The sequence below is a fragment of the Pseudophryne corroboree genome, chromosome 4, assembly GCF_028390025.1.
Source record: "Pseudophryne corroboree isolate aPseCor3 chromosome 4, aPseCor3.hap2, whole genome shotgun sequence".
Lineage (NCBI taxonomy): Eukaryota > Metazoa > Chordata > Amphibia > Anura > Myobatrachidae > Pseudophryne > Pseudophryne corroboree.
The window spans coordinates 913587973-913598965 of record NC_086447.1 but is presented as its reverse complement, the minus strand read 5'-3'; the positions used below and the strand labels follow the sequence as shown (position 1 = coordinate 913598965).

Genomic DNA, 10993 nt, shown 5'->3' with positions numbered 1-10993 from the left:
TCAGGGCCTGGGGAGGCACTGCAGCTAAACACCCCCCCCCCCCCACCGAAAAAGAAAAAAAAAAGTGCAGTCCCTCCACACCACTAAAACCAGCACCAGGCAGAACCAGCCAGGGGGGATAATGCCATAGCAGGGGAGACACTCAGTGTGGGGTCCCCTGCCATGCCATTAAACACCCCCCAAACCAGTCAGCCCAGGGCTGGAATTCCACGGAAAGTGGGGCCCCCAAAAAATCAAAATGGGGTCCCCCTTCCCGAGCAACAACCAGCACTGTGCTGATAGCCCAGTGCTATGCCCCGCACCCATGGTGGCGGTGGGTGCGGGGTTCATTGTATGTTCTGTTCTTTACAGGTGGCCTACAGATCCCAGCAAGCCTGCCCCAGCATGCTGGCACTTGGAGAACCACAAGTGCCAGCATGCCCGAACATAAAGGGCCCGCTGGCACCTGTAGTCCACCGGCAAAGAATAGTAATATTGTTCTTTACAGGTGGCCTACAGGTCCCAGCAAGCCTGCCCCAGCATGCTGGCACTTGGAGAACCACAAGTGCCAGCATGCCCGGACATAAAGGGCCCGCTGGCACCTGTAGTCCACCTGTAAAGAAAATATAAAAAAAAAACCACAACATATTCTGTAAAAAATCTTTTATTAAACTGGGTCTTCACCTGGGGGCGGCCTTTAAGCTCTTTTGCATGGCCGCCGCCTTACCAGGGCTTCCGGCGTCTTCACCTGGGAGGGCGCCACCTCCCCAGGGCTTCTGGGGTCTTCCTCCGGCGTCTTCACCTGGTGGGCGGCGGCTGCTAAGCTCTTTTGCATAGCCGCCGCCCATCCAGGACTTCCACGACGTCTTCACCTGGGAGGCGGCGGCCTTTAAGCTCTTTTGCATGGCCGCCGCCTTCCCAGGACTTCCAGCATCTTCACCTGGTGGGCGGCGGCTGCTAAGCTCTTTTGCAGGACTTCTACGGCTTCCACGGCTCTTCTCCGCTCCTCCTCCGCCGTCGGACTCACAGCCACTGCCTCGCGCTGACTTATATAAGTCAGCGGGAGGGGGCGGGGCGATGACGCGGCGAGCCATGATTGGTTCGCGGCGGCCATCTTGAATTTCAAAAATTACGCTGAGGCGCCATTTTTGAAATGGGTACCGCTTCCGCTGCCAAACTCTGCACAAGGAGCCTGAAAGCGCGTCTCGCCGCCGCTACCGCCGCCCGCCTCTCCGCCGCCAGCACCTCCGCCGCCCGGCCCGACGCATCCCGCACCTCCGCCGCCCGCACCTCCGCAGGTACCGATGCCGCCCCATACAGTGATTGACAGCGGATCCAGTGACGGATCCGCTGGCCAATCACTGTGGCCTCACTCACAGGGACGTGCTTTCATAGGTTGAAAGCACGTCCCTGTAGGAAAGCGGCACCACTAATGGTGCCGCTTTCCCATGTTATTTCAATGGGCTTTTCCAGCCCATTGCTAGGGCCCGCCTGCGCCCGCCCCCCATACTTTTCCTAATCACTACGGGAGGCACCACGATCGGTGCCTCCCAAACTGATTAGGAACAGTTTAATGATAGGTAAAATAATAAAGAATATACTTATGTGTCATAAGTATCTTCTTTGTATTATTTTACTCACTGCACGTCCCTGATATATATATATATATATATATATATATATGACAAGAATTACTCTCCCACTGCGCTTGCGCTATTTCAAATAAAACACTAAAATTAATTAATTATATGGCTGCCTGTATCCTCTAAGTTCCCTGTTAGGAGGAACTAAATGTGTGAAAATATGAAACGAAATAGAGGAGATGGCGCCAAGGGAGTTATATCAACGCCCTACCTAAAAACGGACCCTTACAGTACTCTCCGGATAAATTACATCAGATAACAAATACTAACATAAAAATTTATTAAAACAACATATAAACCCGACACAAATGTTCATAAGTATACAGAGTTGATACATTTACATTTGTCGCACAATTTGAACAATCAGTTTGTAGTGATGAGGAAAAAGCGTAGATATATCACTACGATTTCCTCCTTCTCCTTATTGCAGATTCGGAGGTAACATCAGATAATAGATAGATAAATAACCCAACGCGTTTCGTCTTGTTCCAAGACTTCATCAGGGGTAAAATCTACAATTGTAGAATAATAACTCAAAACAAATACATAGCAATAAGCATCTTACATTCACATATAACATGACATATTGGTATCAAAAGAACATGACATAACAACATGAGGAGGAAAACAGAATAAATAACATGAAGAAAGAGGAAAAAAGAGAACCAAAAAGCACAGGTTGTAAAAAACATACCTCTTCATTTCAGAACATATTGTCAGCACATAAAAGGTCATTCAAAGATGTATGAACAACGTTTCAATATTTCAATGGGACTTGATTGATACAGCGAGGACCATACCTAATTAAAAAAACGTTTAATAACCTTTATTAATTAAAGGACACTTTTTGTTCAATTAGGCAGAGATTGGGATTAATCCAAGGGAATAAACATATAAACATATAAACATATAGATATAGATATATATTAATACATGCATATGTATATACACAGACACACCTATCTGTATACCATCAGTGTGTAAACACACAAACACATATACACACATACATACACATATATATATATAAATAATAAGATTTTACTCACCAGTAAATCTATTTCTCGTAGTCCGTAGTGGATGCTGGGGACTCCGTAAGGACCATGGGGAATAGGGGTCTGGGACTCAGGGTCGACAGCACAAAGGTCGACACACTTTAGGTCGACGCCAATTGGTAGACACACCTTAGGTCGACATGGTCAAAAGGTCGACAGGAACAAGGTCGACATGGAAAAAGGTCGACATGAGTTTTTAATGTTTTTTTGGTGTCGTTTTCTTCGTAGAGTGACCGGGAACCCGAATTAGTGCACCGCATCCGCTCGCCATGCTTCGGGCATGGTGCCTACGCTCCGCTAACGCTTCGCTCGGCACACTTTACCGTTTCAATCGTAGTCCACGTGGATCGTTAAGTATGAAAAGGTTCAAAAAAAGAAAAAAATCGTGAAAAACTCATGTCGACGTTTTTCCATGTCGACCTTGTTCCTGTCGACCCTCTGACCATGTCGACCTTTTGTCCATGTCGACCTAAGGTGTGTCGACCAGTTGGCGTCGACCTAAAGTGTGTCGACCTTTGTGCTGTCGTCCTGGAGTCCGGATACCGGGAATAGACGGGCTCCGCAGGAGACTGGGCACTCTAAGAAAGATTTAGTACTACTGGTGTGCACTGGCTCCTCCCTCTATGCCCCTCCTCCAGACCTCAGTTAAGGAAACTGTGCCCGGAAGAGAAGACATTAAAAGGAAAGGATTTTGGAATCCAGGGTAAGACTCATACCAGCCACACCAATCACACCGTACAACTTGTGATAAACTTACCCAGTTAACAGTATGAACAAACAACAGAGCATCAACCAATGGATGCCTACATAACATAACCCTTTATTAAGCAATAACTATATACACGTAGTGCAGAAAGTCCGCACTTGGGACGGGCGCCCAGCATCCACTATGGACTACGAGAAATAGATTTACCGGTGAGTAAAATCTTATTTTCTCTAACGTCCTAGTGGATGCTGGGGACTCCGTAAGGACCATGGGGATTATACCAAAGCTCCCAAACGGGCGGGAGAGTGCGGATGACTCTGCAGCACCGAATGGGCAAACACAAGGTCCTCCTCAGCCAGGGTATCAAACTTGTAGAATTTTGCAAAAGTGTTTGAACCCGACCAAGTAGCAGCTCGGCAAAGCTGTAATGCCGAGACCCCTTGGGCAGCCGCCCAAGAAGAGCCCACCTTCCTTGTGGAATGGGCTTTCACTGATTTTGGATGCGGCAATCCAGCCGCAGAATAAGCCTGCTGAATTGTGTTACAGATCCAGCGAGCAATAGTTTGTTTTGAAGCAGGAGCACCCAGCTTGTTGGATGCATACAGGATAAACAGCGGGTCAGTCTTCCTGACTCCAGCCGTTCTGGTGACATACATCTTCAAAGCCCATACTACGTCCAGCAACTTGGAGTCTTCCAAGTCACGAGTAGCCGCAGGCACCACAATAGGTTGGTTCAAATGAAAAGATGACACCACCTTTGGCAGAAATTGCGGACGAGTCCGCAATTCTGCCCTATCCATATGGAAAACCAGATAGGGGCTTTTACATGACAAAGCCGCCAATTCTGACACACGCCTAGCCGAAGCTAAGGCCAACAGCATGACCACTTTCCACGTGAGACATTTTAGCTCCACAGTCTTAAGTGGCTCAAACCAGTGGGATTTCAGGAAACCCAACACCACGTTAAGATCCCAAGGTGCCTCCAGTGGCACAAAAGGGGGCTGAATATGCAGCACTCCCTTAACAAACGTCTGAACCTCAGGCAGTGAAGCCAGTTCTTTTTGAAAGAAAATGGATAGGGCCGAAATCTGGACCTTTATGGACCCTAATTTTAGGCCCATAGTCACTCCTGACTGTAGGAAGTGCAGAAATCGACCCAGCTGGAATTCCTCTGTAGGGTCCTTCCTGGCCTCACACCAAGCAACATATTTACGCCATATACGGTGATAATGCTTTGCTGTCACGTCCTTTCTAGCCTTTATCAGCGTAGGAATAACTGCATCCGGAATGCCTTTTTCCGCTAGGATCCGGCGTTCAACCGCCATGCCGTCAAACGGAGCCGCGGTAAGTCTTGAAACAGGCAGGGCCCCTGTTGCAACAGGTCCTGTCTGAGAGGCAAAGGCCATGGGTCCTCTGTGAGCATTTCTTGCAGTTCCGGGTACCAAGTCCTTCTTGGCCAATCCGGAACACTGAGTATTGTTCTCACTCCTCTTTTTCTTACAATTCTCAGCATCTTTGGTATGAGAGGAAGAGGAGGAAACTCATAGACCGACTGGAACACCCACGGTGTTACTAGTGCGTCCACAGCTATCGCCTGAGGGTCCCTTGACCTGGCGCAATACCTTTTTAGCTTTTTGTTGAGGCGGGACGCCATCATGTCCACCTGTGGCAGTTCCCATCGATTTGCAATCTGCGTGAAGACTTCCTGATGAAGTCCCCACTCTCCAGGGTGGAGGTCGTGCCTGCTGAGGAAGTCTGCTTCCCAGTTTTCCACTCCCAGGATGAACACTGCTGACAGTGTGCTTACGTGATTCTCCGCCCAGCGAAGAATTCTGGTGGCTTCTACCATCGCCACCCTGCTCCTTGTGCCGCCTTGGCGGTTTACATGAGCCACTGCGGTCTGACTGGATCAGAACCGGTTGGTCGCGAAGCAGGATCTCCGCTTGACTTAGGGCGTTGTATATGGCCCTTACTTCCAGGATATTGATGTGAAGGCAAGTCTCCTGCCTTGACCACAGCCTTGGAAATTTCTTCCCTGTGTGACTGCCCCCCACCTTTGGAGGCTTGCATCCGTGGTCACCAGGACCCAGTCCTGAATGCCGAATCTGCGACCTTTGAGAAGGTGAGCACTCTGCAGCCACCACAGGAGAGACACCCTGGCTCTGGGAGATAGGGTGATTAACCGATGCATCCGAAGATGTAATCCGGACCACTTGTCCAGTAAGTCCCATTGGAAGGTCCTCCTATGGAACCTGCTGAAGGGAATGGCCTCGAATGATGCCACCCTCCTTCCCAGGACTCGAGTGCAGTGATGCACTGACACCTGTTTTGGTTTTAATAGATTCCTGACCAGTGTCACAAGCTTTCTCTATCGGGAGATAAACCCTTTTCTGGCCTGTGTCTAGGATCATGCCTAGGAGAGGCAGATGAGCTGTAAGAACCAACTGCGACTTTGGAATATATAGAATCCGGCCGTGTTGCCGTTTCACTTCCAGAGAAAGTGATACGCTGTTCAGCAACTGCTCGCTTTTATGAGGAGATTGTCCAAGTACGTGATAATAGTGACACCTTGCTTCCGCAGGAGCACCATCATTTCCGCCATTACCTTGGTGAATATTCTCAAGGCCATGGAGAGACCAAACGGCAACGTCTGAAATTGGTAATGACCATCCCGTACCGCAATTCTGAGGTACACCTGATGAGGTGGATAAATGGGGACATGAAGGTATGCATCATTTATGTCCCGAGTCACCATAACATCTCCCCCTTTCAGGCTTGCAATAACCGCTCTTAGCGATTCCATCTTGAACTTGAACCCTTTCAGGTATATGTTCAGGGATTTTAAATTCAATATGGGTCCGACGAACCGTCTGGTTTTGGGACTACAACATGGTCGAATAATAACCCCCTCCTTGTTGAAGGAGGGGAACCTTGACCACCACCTGTTGAAGATACAATTTATGAATTGCAGTTAACACTGTTTTCGCTCTCGTGGGGGGAAGCCGGCAGGGCCGTCGGTGAGGGGGCATCTTCTCAAAGTCCAGCTTGTATCCCTGAGACACAATATCTATTGCCCAGGGATCTAACAGGGAGTGAACCCACTTGTGGCTGAACTGACGAAGGCGTGCCCCCACCGGGCCTAGCTCCGCCTGTGGAGCCCCAGCGACATGCAGTGGATTTTTGTAGAGGCCGGGGAGGACTTCTGTTCCTGGGAACTAGCTGTGTTGTGCAGCTTCTTTCCTCTGCAACCGCCTCTGGCAAGAAAGGACGCACCTCGGACTTTCTTGTTTCTTTATTCGAAAGGCTGCATTTGATAATGTTGTGCTTTCCTGGGCTGTGCAGGAATATAAGGCAAAATATCAGAATTACCAGCTATAGCTGTGTAGACCAGGTCCGAGAACCCTTCTCCACACAATCCTCAGCCTTTAAGTCGGCATCATCTGTCCATTGCATATTCTACAGGACACGTCAAGCAGAAATCAACATAGCTTTGACTCTAGGACCCAGTATACTCATGTCTCTTTGGGCATGTTTTATATAATATATATATATATATATATATATATATCACTTAAGACAGCATCTATAATATATATATATATATATATATCTATATATACATATATATATATATATCTATATGCATACTAGGGTCTCAATCTCTGCTGATAAGGTACCTGTCCACGCTGCCACAGCGCTTTAAACCCATGCCGACACAATCGCTGGTCTGAGTAGTATACTAGAACGTGCACGCTATCTGCATTATCACTAGTTAGTGCTACCTTCTGTGCAAACAGGACACCCTAGGGGAAGATTCCCAACACATCCTGGCCCTAGTGGGGAAAGGATACTGCCTGAGAATTTTTTGTGGGAAGCTGCAGTCTCTTGTCAGGAGATTCCCGCTCTTTTTCCTCATGAGAGGAGGGAAATTTATCTCAGCTTTCTTTCCCTTAACATGTGTACCCTTGTGTCAGGGACAAATGAGTCATCAGTGATATGCAAATCATCTTTTATTACAATAATCATATATTGAATACCTTTCAGCCATCTTGGCTGTAACTTTACATTATCGTAGTCGACACTGGAGTCAAACTCTGTGTCAATATCAGTGTTTATTATTTTGGATAGTGAGCATTGTGAGACTCTGAAGGTCTCTGTGCCATAGGGACAGACATGGGTAGATTTCCTGTCTGTTCTCTAATCTTTTGTGCAATAAATTCACCTCAGCACTTACACATATTCAAACAGGTGTCTGCGTTGTCGACGGAGACACCTTCTCACACACATATTTGCTCTATCTCCTCCTTATGGTAGCCTTTTACCTCAGACATGTCGACACACACGCACCGACACACCACACACACAGGGGATGCTCTATTTGAAGACCGTTCCCCCACAAGGCCCTTTGGAGAGACAGAGAGAGAGTATGCCAGCACACACCCCAGCGCTATATGACCCAGGAATCACACAGTAACTTAGTGTTAATCCAGTAGCTGCTGTTATATTATTTTTACGCCAAATTTATGTGCCCCCCCCCCCCTCTCTTTTTCACCCTCTCTATCGTGCAGGGGAGAACCTGGGGAGCTTCCTCTCAGCGGAGCTATGGAGAGAAAATGGCGTTGGTGAGTGCTGAGGAAGAAGGCCCCGCCCCCTCAGCGGCGGGCTTCTCCCGCAATTTTGTGTAAAATTAATGGCGGGAGCTCATGCATATAACAGTGTCCAACTGTATATATGCTGCTTTTGCCAGGAGGTACTTAATTGCTGCCCAGGGCGCCCCCCCTTATGCCCTGCACCCTACAGTGACCGGAGTGTGTGGGTTAGTGTGGGAGCAATGGCGCACAGCTGCAGTGCTGTGCGCTACCTCATGTGAAGACAGGAGTCTTCTGCCGCCAATTTCGATGTCTTCTTGCTTCTGCCGGCTTCTGTCTTCTGGCTCTGCGAGGGGGACGGCGGCGCGGCTCCGGGAACAGACGACCAAGGTTAAGATCCTGTGTTCGAACCCTCTGGAGCTAATGGTGTCCAGTAGCCTAGAAGCGCAATCTAGCCGCAGTTAGTAGGTTTGCTTCTCTCCCCTCAGTCCCACGTAGCAGAGAGTCTGTTGCCAGCTGAAGCTCTCTGAAAATAAAAAAGCTAACTAAAATACTTTCTTTTCTAGCAAGCTCAGGAGAGCCCACTAAAAGCACCCAGCTCTGGCCGGGCACAGATTCTAACTGAGGTCTGGAGGAGGGTCATAGAGGGAGGAGCCAGTGCATACCAGTAGTACTAAATCTTTCTTAGAGTGCCCAGTCTCCTGCGGAGCCCGTCTATTCCCCATGGTCCTTACGGAGTCCCCAGCATCCACTAGGACATTAGAGAAATACATTTTTATATATATATATATATATATATATACACAACAGTTATATTGTATATGTAACAGAGACTCTGATATTGGCCACAGGCTTAAAATCCTGATGATTTTGCTGCCTAAACGCAGCTTAGTTATTGGGGCCTCTCTGCGGGCTTCCTCCCCCCCTCTCTCTCCTGCAGAAGAGTATTATTTGCAGATGCAGCCTATATTCTGGCTGCCAACTTCCCCCACACTGCTCCCCCCACGTTGTTCAGCAGACGGGAGACGGGGAGTGCAAGTCTTACCGCGGCCGTTGAAGGACTGCACGTTGGAGATTGGTGAGCGGCTGTCAGAGCGGGCCGCGGCAGCAGCTGTCCGCGGTCAGCTCAGCCGCTCAGCCCACCAGAGCCATACCGGGGTAGGGAGGAGGAAGGTTACGCGGACGCCGGAGAGCGGCGAGCGTTCCTGCGGTAGTGGCGGAAACTGCTCGCTAGCTACCCCTGCAAGCAGCCAGCGGCGCCGGGTGACCCAGGAAGCGTAGAGCGGCCTGCGCAGTGCCGGGGTTCGCTCGCTGGCTCCCTCTGCAAGTGGAGAATTATAGTGGCAGCAAGGGGTTTTACTAGTGGCAGGCAGCAGGGGAACGTTTTGTATATACACAGACACATAGCCATTAAAGTATAGAAACATACAGTCCCCCCATAATGGGCGGCAGCGTGAGCTGACCGCCTGCAAGGGACAGAAAAAGTAAGTAAGTGAGCGGTGGCAGTGAGAGCTGCCTACCGCTCAGTACCTGCACCACCTGCGGAGGCCATGACGGGACTTCTCTGTAAGCGCCGTCCTGCATCCGTGTGCAGCCAGTGGATGATTTTGGTCAATGGCGGGGCCCTTTGTATGAGCACCGGCAGACCATCTGCTGACTAATGCAGCACCAATGATCCTTAACCCGAACTTCTCTGATCAGTTGGGAAGGGATCAAGTTGAAAAACCAAAATATATATAATCTTGCTTGAAGAATCGAAGGACATTCAGTCCACAGTACCTTCCGATTAGAGGCACAGGAAAATACTGAAGGCTCTGTGGGAATATGGAGGGGATGGTCAGTTACTAATTTAAATATTTAAATATGTGCCATTTCTGGCTACGCCCAGTCCATATCCCCAAGAGTACTCCAGTGACCCCTAGTGGATGAAAAAGAAACATAGTTTCGCCATATACGGTGATAATGTTTAGCTGTCATGTCCTACCTAGCCTTTATCAGAGTAGGAATGACCTCATCCGGAATGCCCTTTTTTTGCTAGGATCCGGTGTTCAACCGCCATGCTGTCAAACGCAGCTGCGGTAAGTCTTGGAACAGACAGGGCCCCTGTTGTAACAGGTTCTGACGAAGAGGAAGAGGCCACGGATCTTCTGTAAGCATTGCAGATCCGGATACCAGGCCCTTCGCGGCCAATCTGGAGCAATGAGAATCGTCTGTACTCTTTTCCTTATTATTCACAACACCTTGGGGAGGAGAGGAAGAGGAGGAAACCCATAGACCGACTGGAACACCCACGGTGTCACTAGGGCGTCCCCTGCCACCGCCTGAGGGTCTCTTGACCTGGCGCAATACCTCTGTAGTTTTTTTGTTTAGGTGGGACGCCATCATGTCTATCTGGGGCAGGCCCCACTGACTTGCAATCTGTGCGAAGACTTCCTGAAGAAGTCCCCACTCTCCTGGACGCACATCGTGTCTGCTGAGGAAGTCTACTTCCCAGTTGTCCACTCCTAGAATGAACACTGTTGACAGTGCGCCCACATGATTTTCCGCCCAGCAAAGAATCCTGGTGGCTTTCGCCATTGCCATTCTGCTCCTTGTGCCGCCTTGGCGGTTCACATGAGCTACTGCGGTGATGTTGTCTGACTGGATCAGAACCGGTAGGTCGCGAAGCAAAGTCTCCGCTTAACGAAGTGCGTTGTATATGGCCCTCAGTTCCAGGATGTTGATGTGAAGACAAGTTTCTTGACTTGACCGGAGTCCTTGGAAGCCTTTTTCCTTTTTGTGACTGCTCCCCAACCTCGGAGGCTCGCGTCCGTGGTCACCAGAACCCAGTCCTGAATGCCGAAACTGCGTCCCTCCAGAAGGGGAGCATTCTGCAGTCACCACAGGAGAGATACCCTGGCCCTGGGGGATAGGGTGATCAGCTGATGAATCTGTAGATGTGACCCGGACCACTTGTCCAGTAGGTCCCATTGGAAAGTCCTCGCATGGAACCTGCTGAAGGGAGTGGCCTCGTAAGATGCC

At 49.3% G+C, this 10993-nt stretch overlaps 1 long non-coding RNA gene across 1 annotated transcript; it reads right to left on the bottom strand.

Annotated features, from left to right (window-relative positions):
- Positions 1 to 1817: 1817 nt before the first annotated feature.
- LOC134911890 (uncharacterized) lies at positions 1818 to 9758 on the bottom strand. The gene is made up of 3 exons (XR_010176938.1): positions 9512 to 9758; positions 2317 to 2422; positions 1818 to 2134 (listed from the first exon to the last, which is right to left on the bottom strand). It is a non-coding gene; the product is annotated as an uncharacterized LOC134911890 (long non-coding RNA).
- Positions 9759 to 10993: the final 1235 nt, after the last annotated feature.